Genomic DNA, 14,102 nt, shown 5'->3' on the forward strand with positions numbered 1-14,102 from the left:
CTGTCCGATGCGGAGGGGTGGGGGGGGAGACAGCAGACAGCGTGCGGACAGCGTGCAGAGAGATGCGTGGGGATGCGACCTGTGACGCTTGATCATTCACTGCGTGTCCACCTGCCGGCCTTGGCGGAGCCCCACAGGGCAGGTGGCCCAGGTGGCCCCCAACGTGGCACGACTAGTGTCGCCCTGCGTCCTGGCTCAGCCCTGGGTGGCCCCACCCGGCCGTCCCGGCTCTGACGCTGGCCCCAGCGGCAGTGGGAAAGCACCTGCCCAGGGCCCGCCCCAGCGAGGTCTGCACTCAGGCCTGCCAGGGCCTCTCCCCGCCGTGTGCGGACTCTTGGGCGTCTTCCGCCCGCGCGAGGGGCAGGTGTGTCCTCCGTCCCCTCATAGGACAGGCCCCCTTCAGTCCCTGCGCAGGGGCTGCAGCAGGACGCCCTCCCCTCCTGCCCCTTCCTCGCTCACACTTCCCTGCACGGTGTTAACACCTGCTGGCTGTCCGGAGTGGGCGCTCCCCGGGACCCCCGCTCCTTGCAGCCCCGCTAGTGGCTATGGCCGGCACACACTGTGGGCAGGGCCAGCTCCCTTCTGCTCGGTGCCTCTGAGGGGTGTGCAGGAGCCCCTTCCCTCTTCTGGGACCTGTCCCCACCTTCACGGGCAGGCCGGGTGCTCCACGGGGCCGTGAAGGGCACTGACCCCGGGCCCAGGCCTCAGACGGGGCTGCGGACACACCACAGTGGTTGATGTTACTCTGGCTGTGACGGTGTCAGGACACAGGAGGGCTCGCACCCGCGTGGGGTCTGGGAGAGGCTGGGCCTCCCGGGCAGGGTCCTGTGTCCGGTGTGGTGGGCGGACAGCTGAGGGGCGCAGGCTGGAGGGACTGAGAAGGCCTCTGGTTCCATGCGGTCCATCCCCAGACCCCTGACAGGGGCCCCAGGCGCTGCCCTCGGATCCCAGGCTTGAGCCACAGGCTGTCCCCGGCCGTCCCGTGGGCCTCACAGGCCTGTGGCCATGGAAACCGAGGATGGCCCACGGTCACAGGCAGCCCCTCTCTGCCACCAGGGAGCTCCCTGGAAACTGGGACAGAAATGGGATTAGGACCCAGAAGGCAGGATGAAAACGGGCCCCTGCTCCTGCGGCAGCTGCGGACGCCGGTTCCCATAGTAACGGGGGTTGCTAGGCAGGAGGAGGGGGTGCGGAGCCGCCTCCCGAGTCTGCACATGGCAGTGGGGCTGCGGGACAGTGAGCCCCGGGAAGGGCTGCCGCGCGGGCACGTGGCGGTCTCTACGGTGACAAGAGGGAAATTTTCGTCTTGAAAGAGAGGAAACAATCCAAACTTTATCATAAATAAGAGTTTTGGTTATAAATGTAGCAAAGCAAAATTATTGTTCGGGCTTAACAGTAGGTGGGGCAGCGACGCGGTGGCGTCACCTGGACGTGGAGAGCTGTCGGCCTGGGTCAGCAAAGGACACAGGGTCCTGGTGAGCGCGGCGGTGGGGGCGCTGCTGGGTAGGGCACCTCCACCCCTGCGTGTGCCTCTCCCGCCCCGCTGAGTCGCGCCGGCCATCAGGGTCCGTGTGGCCGTGTGTGGGGTCCAACTTCTCCCTCCTTAGTTTCCCTTGGTCCCTCCCATCCTCTTTCCTGTTCTCAGAGGAGGGGAGACGCGAGGGTGGAAGCACCTCTGGCCCGTCTGGGCAGCCCCCAGGGGTGGCCCTGCCAAGCTCCCCACGTCCCTGGCGCTCACCTGCACCTTGTGTCTGGGGTCCTGTGGGGTCTGGGCTGTGTCTGCGGTGGTGGGTGGCGGGCTGGGTGGGGTTCCAGGGGCCCGCCCCTCGGGAGGTGTCTCGCCGTGGGGAGATGCCTCGCTCGTGGACGTGGGCTCAGAGCAAGGTCTCCTGCAGCAGCTGACACACCCGCCGTGTCCGGGACGCCTGAGCTGTGTTCCTGTCATCGCAAAGGTCCTCTCCTCTGCCGGCGAGAGATCCATCACTGGTCCTCCACGCCCGGCGTGCTCCGTCGTCCTCAGGGACCTGCCCTGGACGGGGCGCAGCACGCCTACCTGACCGCATGTCCACCACCCTGCCGCTCCAAACCAGCACCCCTCCTCTGGCTGCGGCCAGTTCACAACCTGACTCAGCCCGGAACTCTCCGCCTTCAGTGCCTAGAATGTCCCCTCGAGCATTTTATTTTCCACATGTGGCCGGCATGTTTTCTTATTTATTTATTTATTTATTTATTTATTTATTTATTTATTTATTTATTTATGTTTTCTCTTCTCATTTGGACAATTCTTGCTTCTCTCCTTATATTTGAAAACACAGGAGAGTAAAAGGCCGAGATGCTTTTGAAGAACTGCGTAGGTGACCTGGCCCTGCCAGATGTCAGCTGGTATCAAGGCTACAGTGAGGGGATCCCGGGGGGCTCAGTGGTTTAGCACCGCCGTCGGCCCAGGGCGTGATCCCGGGGTCCCGGGATCGAGTCCCGCGTCGGGCTCCCTGCATGAAGCCTGCTTCTCCCTCTGCCTGGGTCTCTGCCTCTCCCTCTATCTGTGTCTCTTATGAATAAATAAAATCTTAAAAAAAAAAAAAAGCTACAGTGATTAAGCGGGTCGAGAATAAATAGGCTAATGAAGCAAACAAACGTCGTTGCCCAGAAACTGGCCTATGTTTATGCAAGAACTTGGCATTAAAAAGTCAGTGGAGGAAAGGAAGGAGTCTGGAAAATCATTACCCTATAGCAAAGCAGACCCTACCTCACTCGCTGCAGAAGAAATCCATCCACACCTAAATGTGCACAATGAAATATTAGCAGCTTTAGGTGAACTAAGGTAGAAGTCTTGATGACGTTGATAAGAGAAGCACTAAGGATCCGGAGGAGGGACGCCTCTCACTGCATTCCTCGCGGCCACCTCCCCTGGAACAAGGCAGACCAGACGGCAAAGAAGGGCAGACCTTTCATTTTATTTTATTTTATTTTATTTTATTTTATTTTATTTTATTTTATTTATTTTTTTAATAATAAATTTATTTTTTATTGGTGTTCAATTTGCCAACATATAGAATAATACCCAGTGCTCATCCCATCAAGTGACCACCTCAGTGCCCGTCCCCCAGTCACCCCCACCCCCCGCCCACCTCCCCTTCTACCACCCCTAGTTCGTTTCCCAGAGTTAGGAGTCTCTCATGGTCTGTCTCCCTTTCTGATATTTCCCACTCATTTTTTCTCCTTTCCCCTTTATTCCCTTTAACTATTTTTTATATTCCCCAAATGAATGTGACCATATAATGTTTGTCCTTCTCCGACTGACTTACTTCGCTCAGCATCACACCCTCCAGGTCCATCCACGTCGAAGCACATGGTGGGTATTTGTCGTGTCTAACGGCTGAGGAATATCCCACCGTCCACATAGACCACAGCTTCTTGATCCGCAGACCTTTCAAAGGGAGAGCGAGGCACCTTAGGCCTAGTTAATAACGCAGTTATGGAGGAGAAGATATTTGCATACAACTGAGGCTAAAATGAGGCGGTCTTGCAAATTAATAAAAAATACAAGTGAGCAGATAAAGGAGCAAAGAGGCCAACGGGAAGCTTAGAGCAGAAGTAACCCGGGAGGAGAATGAATGAGAACAAGGATGCTCGACCCCACTTGCAGGTACCACTTGATGCTAAAAGTGCCGGCTCGGCTCCGCGCGGAGGGGGCTCAGGGCCTGCCCGGGGGACGTGGAGCACACGGGCATCGCTGTCTCCTGTGAACAGCTCAGAAACTGGACAACATATAAGAAAACATGTTTCCAGACACTGGGGAGCAGAGAGCGCAGGGCAGCGCCTGCGACGGCACCGGGGCAAACGGGGCCTGGAGTCTGCGAGCTTCGGGCAGCGGGGGCCCGTGGAGAGAGCCCAGCAGTGTCACTGGGCTTGGGGAGCAGGGTTTGCAGTTGGAGGAGCTGGGGGCAGCTGGCAAGCGTGGGGACAGTGCCCGGGAGGAAGGAGCCGCGAGGGACGCAGCCTAGGAGACCTGAGCAGAGTCCCCGGGGGCTTTGCCTGCGTCCTGACCTCCCCACGGCCAAGCTCAAGGCTGGAGGAGGGACGTCCAGGGACATGCGCCAGGGTGGGAGGCCGGGATGCCCGGAGCGCGGGGTCGGCTTGTGTGGACACACCCACACAGCTTGTAAAACTCAGGTGGGCACGTAAGGGACCCAGGAGAGCGAAGTAATCACGGAGAAGAGCAAACCCGAGGAACACCCCGGCTGCAATGACACCACCCCATCAAGCCCTGCACGCGAATGGTGTTGCATCAGCACAAGAAGAGGTGGCTGGAGACGTAGAACAGGACAGACCCCAAAACGGGAACCCTGGTGCTTGGCTCAATGATTTCTGACGAAGGTGCCAAGATTCTCGAATTGGGAAAGAATATTCTTTTTAACCCACGCTTTTGAAAAATTGAATATTTATATAAAAAATATTGAATCTCGACGCTTACTTACATCCTGTGCAAAATTTAACCCCACATGGGCTGAAATGAAATCATAGGCTGAAACGAAAACTTCTTGAAGAAACTAGGAAAAATATTCGAGATTTAAAATATAATATTTTATATTATAAAAATAAATTTATTATTAAAAAAAAAAGCTGTGTCTGATAAAGATCTCGTCCCCTGAAGCTACAAGGAGCTCTTACAACTCAAGAGATTAAAATAGAAAGAAACTGGTAAACAATGAGCAAAGGGCTCACAAAATACACTTGCATATAAACGGCCAACGTGCACCCGAAAGAGGCTCACCATATAACTATAACTATATTTATGTATTTTTATATATATTCGTATATTCACGTACGTAAATCCACATGAATGCACGTCCGTGACGCCACTACTCGCCCACCACCTGGGGAGGCAGCACAAACCAAGGGGCCTTTATCTGCGTGTCGTTTGCGGAGATCCTATCCCAGACCTACGTTGTCTTTTGGTTTTGTTGATTGTTTCCTTCACTGTGCAGAAGCCTTTTCAGCTCGGTGAAGTCCCGACAGTTCATTTTTGCTTTTGTTTCCCTTGACTTTGGAGACGAAGTTGCTGTGGCCGAGGCCGAAGAGGCTGCTCCCTGTGTTCTCCTCTAGGATTTTGATGGATCCCTGTCTCACATTTTTTCTTCTTTTTTTAAATATAAATTTATTTTTTATTGGTGTTCAATTTGCCAACATATAGAATAACACCCCGTGCTCATCCCGTCAAGTGCCCCCCTCAGTGCCCGCCACCCAGGCACCCCCACCCCCGCCCACCTCCCCTTCCACCACCCCTAGTTCGTTTCCCAGAGTTAGGAGTCTCACATTTAGAGTCTTCATCCATCTTGGGTTCATCTCTGTGTGGGGTGTGAGAGAAAGGTCCAGTTTCATTCTTCTGCACGTGGCTGTCCAATTTTCCCAGCACCATTTGTGGAAGAAACTCTTTTTTTCTTTTTTTTTTCCCATTGGATTTTCTTCCCCTCTTTGCTGAAGATGAGTTGACCGTAGAGTTGAGGGTCCATGTCTGGGTCTTTTATTCTGTTCCATGGATCTATGTGTCTGGTTTGTGCCCGGACCACACTATCTTGATGATTAATTAGAGCTTCGTAATACAGCCTTAAGTCAGGACTTGTGATGCCCCAGCTTTGGCTTTCTTTTTCAACATTCCTCTGGCTCTTTGGGCTCTTTTCTGATTCCATACAGATTTTAGGATTATTTGTTCCAGCTCTGTGGAAAACGTCTATGGTATTTTGATAGGGATTGCATTGAACGTGTACATTGCCCTGGGTAGCATAGACATTTTCACAATATAAATTCTTCCAATCCATGAGCATGGAATGTCTTTCCATCTCTTTGTGTCTTCCTCAATTTCTTTCAGAAGCACTCTGTAGTTTTTCGAGTACAGATCCTTTACCTCTTTGGTTAGATTTATTCCTAGGTATCTTATGGTTCTTGGCCCAATTGTATATGGGATTGACTCCTTAATTTCTCTTTCTTCAGTCTCGTTGTTAGTGTGTAGATATGCCACCGATTTCTCTGCATTGATTTTATATCCTGCCACTCTGCCGAATTGCTGGATGAGTTCTAGGAATTTTGAAGTGGAGTCTTTTGGGTTTTCCACATACAGTATCATGTCATCGGCGGAGAGTGAGAGTTTGACTTCTTTGCCAATTTGAATGCTTTTTATTTCTTTTTGTTGTCTGATTGCTGAGGCTAGGACTTCTAGGACTGTGTTGAGACACCGTTGCACTGACATGGATGGAACTGGTGGGTATGATGAAGTAAGTCAGTCAGAGAAAGACAATTATTATATGGTTTCACTCATATATGGACTATAGGAAACAGCACGGAGGATCATAGGGGAGGAGGGAAAACTGAACGGGAAGTCATCAGAGAGGAAGAGGAACCACGAGAGACTCCTAATCATAGGAAACAAACCGAGGATCGCTGGAGGGGAGAGGGTGGGGAGGATGGGATAACTGGGGGACGGGCATGAAGGAGGGCACGTGATGTCATGAGCACTGGGTGTTACATGCAGCTGTTAAAGTATTGAACTCTACATCTGAAATGAACGATGTGCTGTATGTTGGCTAATTGAATTTAAATTAAGAAAAGAAACAGGGGAGCCCAACTGTACTTCAAATTTATGTCACCACATTGGAGGGACTCATCCCAAGAGACTCGAAAGCAATATTTTGACTTTATACGCTCAGTCTAAAGACAAAAAGAACCATAAACCAATACACAGTGGCATTTGTCAGCAATTCTGGAAGTTCTGAATGTGTTTTATGGGATTAATCAAATAGATAAAAATGTGGATGATGGTGGTGAGGAACCTTGTTAGGAGAAATGTGGAAATGGGAATGCTGGAGTTGGCCCCGTGTTGTGGGATTGGAGCAGGAGGTGTCAGGGTGGGTTCCCCGGTGATGGGCTACAGATGGATGCACTGTGTGCGTGTGCGTGTGTTTGTGTGTGTGGACAAGAAAGAGCCAGAAAAATGATTTCTGGAGCATTTTCTAATTAGATCCGGGCTGGGAAAGAACAAAGGTGATCCTGGAATATCTTCTATCTTTTGGGGACAGAGAGAAAGGATATGGACGAGGAATGACAGGACGTGACCAAAGGGCCCAGGGCTCAGCAAAGACACAGAGGCAGCCTGAAGGGACTCCCATCGGCCAAACGTGGAACAAATTAAGCATCTAAACAAATGATGATAGTAATGGGTTATAACCTACCGAAAAGATAAGAATTGTGAAATTTGGTGGATTACCCCCCCATAGATGCACACGCACTCTTCCCTTCTTTTCCATAAAATCCTACTCATCGAGGGACAAGTCGTGGTGGGTCAGAAAACCATCGTTTGTCCTCCAAGGCATCAGTAATGGCTTGAGGTGACGGTCACCTGGACGCTGGAGGGAGCGGGATGAGGAGAGGAGGTGTTTACATCATCTCAGAGCATCTCTGCACGGACACCTGCACGGTGGCCACGTCACAGCAGAGAGGCCTGGTGGACCCCAGCTTCACCACGAGGCCGGGGGGCGGGCAGACGGCGGGCCTCCCGACACGCCGCGGGGAGCAGACCACAGCCTCTCTCTTCATCTATGTCTCACGGAAATGCATCGGCGGGCCTGAGCGTGCAGAAAGCCACCAAACCCACAGCAGGTGAGGGTCACCTTACAAACAGATGACCTGCACCTGTCGGGAGTGGCAGGTTTGGGAGAGCCCGGAAGGACAGAGGATCTCCCCCAGGCCCAACGACTAGAGGCAGGACGATGGCCACGCAGGCGGCGCCGGGCCGCGTTCCACACGTGCTTGCTGCTGCTTTAAAGAACGTCGCTGTGACCCCGGCAAACTTCGAGGGAGACCCGTAAGTCAGGTCACTGGACAGCGCTGATGTCCACTCCCTGATTTTGAGACTCGTGCTGCGGTTACGTCAGGCGATGCCCTTTGCTTCTAGGAAACACGCACGGAAGTGTTTGCGGGTCACGGGGCATCGGGCCGGAGCTTACCTCCGGGGAAGAGCTCTGGTGGGGAAGACTGAGGAGGGGACGAGTCCGGGAATCCGAATGAGGATGGACGTGAGCTGTTTGTATTGATCTGGCAACTTTAAGTCTGAAATTATTTCAAAGTAGAGTGTGAATAAACTAAAATGTCGGCAGATTAAGTCATCATAGGATATCGTTTCATGTTCACCACTTGGAAAAGTCAGGGAAATATCTGACCATGTCTCCGGGAGACTCATTCATGTTCCAGGGGTGTGATCTGAGGCTGGAGACGCCCTGCTCCCGAGCGTCCACGCGGTTCTACGCACCTCAGAGGACCTCCAGGAGCACGCTCGTGCACACACACACGTACGCAGTGGACTTTTTATTTAGCTTAGGTTGTGATAGCAAACCCCTGGGAGTACCTTCGGCGACCACCAACATGGAATTAACTCCCACATCTTGTTCTGTTCCCGTAAGGAGCTTGTATTTCGGCAGGTAGAGCGATGGGTCTGAGCTAGGTGTGCCCAAGTGCAGAAGTCTCCTACGCCCTTATTGGGAAAAGTTTCACCACGGTCTGTGCCCGTATGAAGCATCGGGCTTAAGAACGTGCAAGACTTACTCCTCTAGGACTTCGGAATATACGTTACTTATTACAGAACTATCACGACTAAGTCAGGAATGATATCGATTTCCCCATAGTTGTTATTACTGGGGGAGTGGGAGGTGAGCATGAGGAGGGCTTCAGAAATGCAGGGAATATTTCATTTCATGATAAATAATCTGGAAACAGTGCGGTGGAATGTGGAGATTTATTAGTCCGCGGGGTGGGGATGTATGTGTGCGTTAACTTAATCTTTGTCATTTTTCGGTGAGTTTGGAAGGTTCCCTAGTAAAATAAAGTAATCCAGAGCACGGATCCTTTTGCCCGTGCTCCTTTCCCGCCCCTGGGCCCACCCCGTGTTCCCGACTGGGGTTGGCCCGAGGGGCTCCAGGGATCGGGACTTCAAGTGTTCAGGCCGGAGAGCTCTGGGCCTGTCAGGGTGAGCTGGTCACCTGGGTCACAGGGCCGGAAAGAGAGACCCAGTGTCAATGCCCCGTCCCTCCTCCCCAGCCCAGAGGGTCTGGGGCCGGCCATGACCCTTCCCCAGGCGGGACCCCACATGCCCACCTTTCCGATCACTGCCCTCCTCCCTTCATCAGCCCTGTGGTGGCAGAGCTGGCCGAGCGTGACCAACCCAGGCCTTCACCCCATCCTAAACCCTGCACACACCTGGCCAGCTGCATCTTTAAGCTCCCCTTGGGTTGTCCAGCGTGTGAGCGGCATCATCCCCTGCTTCTTGCCGGGACATAGGTGCACCCCTCCCTTCACCTGTCTGCACAAGTTGCCTTCCTGCCCCGGTGGTCTCGGTGGGAGGGGGTCCCACCCGCCCCCTCACGTGGTCTCTGGGTTTCACCTGGACCTGTGCATAGCCTGGGCCTGGCCGTCAGCCCCTCACCCTAGTGGGTGGGGCCACCCTTGGCCCAAGGCACCCCTTTGCACCTGAGGGGCACACCTTGCAGCTCATCCATGAGGAACACGCCTCCATTTCCCCAAATGAGCAGGAAGCAGGGCTCAGTGTCCAGATGCCGCCCGGGGATGCTGGGTGGGTGACAGTCCTGAGCTTTGTCACACGAGGTTTGCTTCCTGCGTGTCGGTAAACTGTGTCCCCGTCCCGACGGTGCCGCGGGGCTTCTGGATGTTGCAGCTTCTCTGAGTTGGGGATGAAAACTCTGTTCATTACCTGATGTCAGGAATGATCGTCTTTTGCAGAGCACATGGCTCGCTCAGGTGGGTTTTGGCGCACGCCGTTACAAAGAACAGAAATTGCAGCTTGAGCAGTTTTATGGAAACCACTCACTAAAGTGCAGTAAATATTTCTATTCTGAGCATTTCATTTGTCTGAGAGTAGCTTATATTCATTTATGACCCAGGGAGCCCATATTTCAGTTTTATCAGGCTTAATAGGTTGTAAACTAGGAACAGCAAATCTAATGCTACATAAAATTACTAGAAATGAGCCAAACAGGTGAGTAATTGGCGTCTGAATGACTTTGAACTATCAACTTTTGTATAGAATAATGTACTTTGGCTATTTCTACGTGATGTTAGCCACAGTTGGATTTGCTCAAAAGACATCCACTTAATAGCGTCATTTCCTTAATTAGAATAGGCGGCTGGAAACCCATTTTCATGTAATGAAATGCAGGGGGTACAAAATAAATTTTGTTAAAACAATTGTGATTTCTTAAGTTTAGCATGACAAGGGCCTGTAGGAAATAAAAGAAGGATTCAATTTGATAATGTGATTGTAAAAGCAGTTTTCAGGGTATAAACTTTGTTTTTCAAAGTCATGATTTTGACAGATACACTGCTGACAATGTCTTTATATAAATATACTTATAAACATGCAATTACCTGCTATTACTATCCGATTAAAATGTGCTCGCTGTCAATTTAGTAGACATTCGGTCTTGGCGGAATTAGAGACTCGAAGGGTGGCCCGTTGACTCGCTCTTGCAGGAGCATGAACCTCCCGGGTGTGTAGCTGGCCGAGCTGCCTGGGCCCCACACCCGCCCTGCGCCCCTGGTCCCGGGCTTCAGGGCCGCGCAGCCACCGCCTACCGAGGGGAAGATTTTCATTTTTACAACCATCGTCGATGTTGTCACTAGTTACATTTGTAAGTTTTGAAAACTGGCTGTGCTTTGCCGTGTGATGGTTTTGCATTCGAAAGTCAACATGGATTCCGTGTTTAAAACAGGATGGTGGGTGCTGGTCACTCCCAGCTCTTGTTCACCCACAGAAACCCTGGGCAGACAGCGGCAGGTGGACGAGAACAACAGCTGTGGAAACCAGTCAGGGGCAGGCCCCACGAGTGCTCGTCTAATCAGGACAGGCCACCTCCAACATGGCAGGGAGTTTGGGGGCCTATTTGCTTGCTCTTGCCCTGCTACCTCCCCAGTGTGGGATGCTACAGTAGGGGGGAAGCCCTGGTAGAGTAGAGGGGAGCCAGGGCACAGTAGGGGGGAGCCACGGCAAAGTAGGGGGGAAGCCGTGGCACAGTAGGGGGAAGCCATTAGATCCTGGTTCTCTGGTTAGGACAGAGGAAAGGAGAGGAGTGGTTTGGGCTGCCTGAGGGGCTGGTTTCTGTATTTTCTGTCTTGGAGCTGACGAGGGGATGAGGCATGGTTTGGATCTCAGGCTGGAAGCCACCGAAGGCCATGGTGGCACCACAGCACGTGAAAACTGCAGGGAGGGGGACTTGCAGAAGCTGGGGGTGAGAGGTGACAGGCGGAAGAATGGAACACAACATATAAGGCTCTGAGAGGAAGCAGGGTGACTTTGGGGGAAATGAAGACAGTTAAAAGCAGTCACATTGACAGGGGAATTGGGAAAAAAGTAGATGCCCCAGCTTGGGGAGGACATACACCCAGAAAAGGCCTAAGAAGACCTTCAGCCTCCTGAGATGGATAGGAAAGGTCTCCCCCCCGCACAGTCAGACAACAAGGACCGGGACAGGTGGATGTTTGTTCAAATGGTCCATTTTCAGCAAAGGATTACAAGGTGTGCAAGGAGACAGGGAAACATGGCCCATTCAAATGAATAAAATGTATCTCCAGAACTGACCCTGAGGAAACATATGCTTCAAACCTGCTTATTCGACAAAGACTTTGAGTATCTCCCTTATGCATGGTCAAAGAATTAAAGGAAAACACAGATCAGGAAAGCAATATATGAACAAAATGAGAATATCAACAAAGAGACATCATGAAAAAGGGACCAAACAGATTCCTGAGCTGAAAAACAGATCCAGACCCACATGTGCATGGTTAATTGACAGATGTGTGGGGGCAATTCAGTGAGAAAGGGTGATCTTTTCTACAAACGATGCTGGAAGAGTTGGCTGTCCATGTGCAAGAAGGAAGATTAACTTCAACCCATATCTTCAATCTGTTGATACAAAAATCAACTCAAAATGGATCATAGCTCTAATTGTGAGACCTAAAACCATAAAGCTTCTAGAAGAAAACATAGAAGGGAACCTTTATAACCTTAAATTATGCCCAAATTTCCAAGATTTGACAGCAAATAGACAACCCATAAAAGAAAAAAAGATAAATCACTCCATATCATACTTAATAACCCTGCTGTTTGGGATGCACTGTTAAGAAAATGAAAAGACAAGCTACAGACTGGAGAAAGTATTTTCAAAATCATATGTCTGAAAAAGGATTTGTACACAGAATATATAAAACTCGAAATAATGAGAAAACAACTCAATTTAAAAAGGGCACAAAAATTGACCATACACTTCACAAAGATGATATGCAGATGGAAATAAGCACATGAAAAGATTCTCTCTTTCTTACACTCATACATATTAGTATAACACAATATTTCAAAATGAGCCTATTTTCATGGAAACCACAGAGCCAAAACCTACAGCAGTTTTATGAAGGATAAAGAGAAGGGAATCAAAGCAAAGCCCTACAGAAAACCATCAATTCCCCAAGAAAGACAGCAACAGATTGAGGAACACGGCCACTGCGGAAATGACCAGAAATAGTTAATAAGACAGCGGGAGTAATAATCCTTCAATATCGTCATCGTCCATCAGTAATTACTTTAAATGAGAATGAATTAAATTCTCCAATCTTTTGGCATGGAGTGGCTGAATGGATGAAAAAGCAAGCTTGAAATATATTCTGTAAGAAACTCATTTCAGCTCAAAGGACACACATGGGCTCCAAGCGAAAGGAGTGGAGAGATCATCCATTAAAGTGGAAACCAGGGGAGAATCGGGGCAACTATACTCACATCAGACAAAATAGACTTTAGGCCAAAACTGAAACGAGAGACAAAGAAGGCCGTTACATAATCATCAGGGAGTCGATTCATCGGGAGGCCACAACCATTATAAATATCTACGCGCCCAACATCGGAGCACCTAAACACATAAAGCAAACACTGGCGGATCTGAAGGGAGAAATAGCAAGGCGGGACCAGCAGGGACTCCAATACCCCACTCTCAATAATGGATAGATCACCCAGACAGGAAATCAATAAGGAAACATTGGGCCATATCTTAGACCAATGGACCTAACAGACACACACGGAACATTCCATCCAATAGCGGCAGATACACATTCTTCTCAAGCACCCAGCGTGCTCTCTGGGACAGATTATATGTTAGGCCACCGAACAAGCCTTAGCAACTGTGAGAAGATTGAAATCATACCAAGTATCTTCCCTGACCTCAGTGGTATGAGACTAGAAACTGGTAATAAGAGAAAGCACGAGAATTCACAAATATGTGGAAATTAAGCAGCACATTCCTGGACACTATTTTTTTTTTTTTTTTGAATAGGGTCAAAGAAGGAATCAAAATGGAAATCCAGAAACATCCCAGGGGGGTCTATCCACCTAATGAGTGAACGTGAGGGAAGCCCGGACCCCAGGGTGGTGGCTCCTGATGGGAGAGGGAGGGGATGAAGCCAGGGGGCCAAATGCAGACCCTCATTGGAGAAGGCACGGCCGCCGTGCAGGGTGCAGGCAGGAGGCGTCCCGGCGATGATGGGGCTCTCTGCAGGCCATGCTCACGGTGACAGCTCACCCCGCAGCAGACAGCTCAGCATCTGTGGGGCACTTCCTCTGCGGGCAGTGCCAGGCGGATGGCACCTCCGAGGGCGCGGGGGCCCCTCGCCAGCCTCACACGCTGCCTGCCAGCAGCATCCCCTTCAGGACCAAGTGAGGCGCGTGTCAAACGTGGTTCTCCACCCCCAGGAAGTGAGAGTCTACTTTCCTAGATGGAGGCCCCAGTTCTCATGACTTTGCTCACAGAGGAGGCCCCATCTGCCAGGCCTGTGCAAGGCCTGCCCCATACCCCGAAACGGATCAGCGGGTGGGGGCCGCGGCCAGTGATGGGGATCAGCGGGGCCCTGGTCCTCCCAAGGCCGTTTCCCACAGTTCACCTCTGGAGGATAAAGGCAGGAACCCTTTCCAGGTGTGAACAGGCCGGGAGGAGAGGATTTACCATATTCATGTGGAATTGGATTAATCAGACACTTGGTGAAAGCTCAAGCAGCAG

The sequence above is a fragment of the Canis lupus genome, chromosome 29, assembly GCF_048164855.1.
Source record: "Canis lupus baileyi chromosome 29, mCanLup2.hap1, whole genome shotgun sequence".
In the NCBI taxonomy this organism is placed as follows: Eukaryota; Metazoa; Chordata; class Mammalia; order Carnivora; family Canidae; genus Canis; species Canis lupus.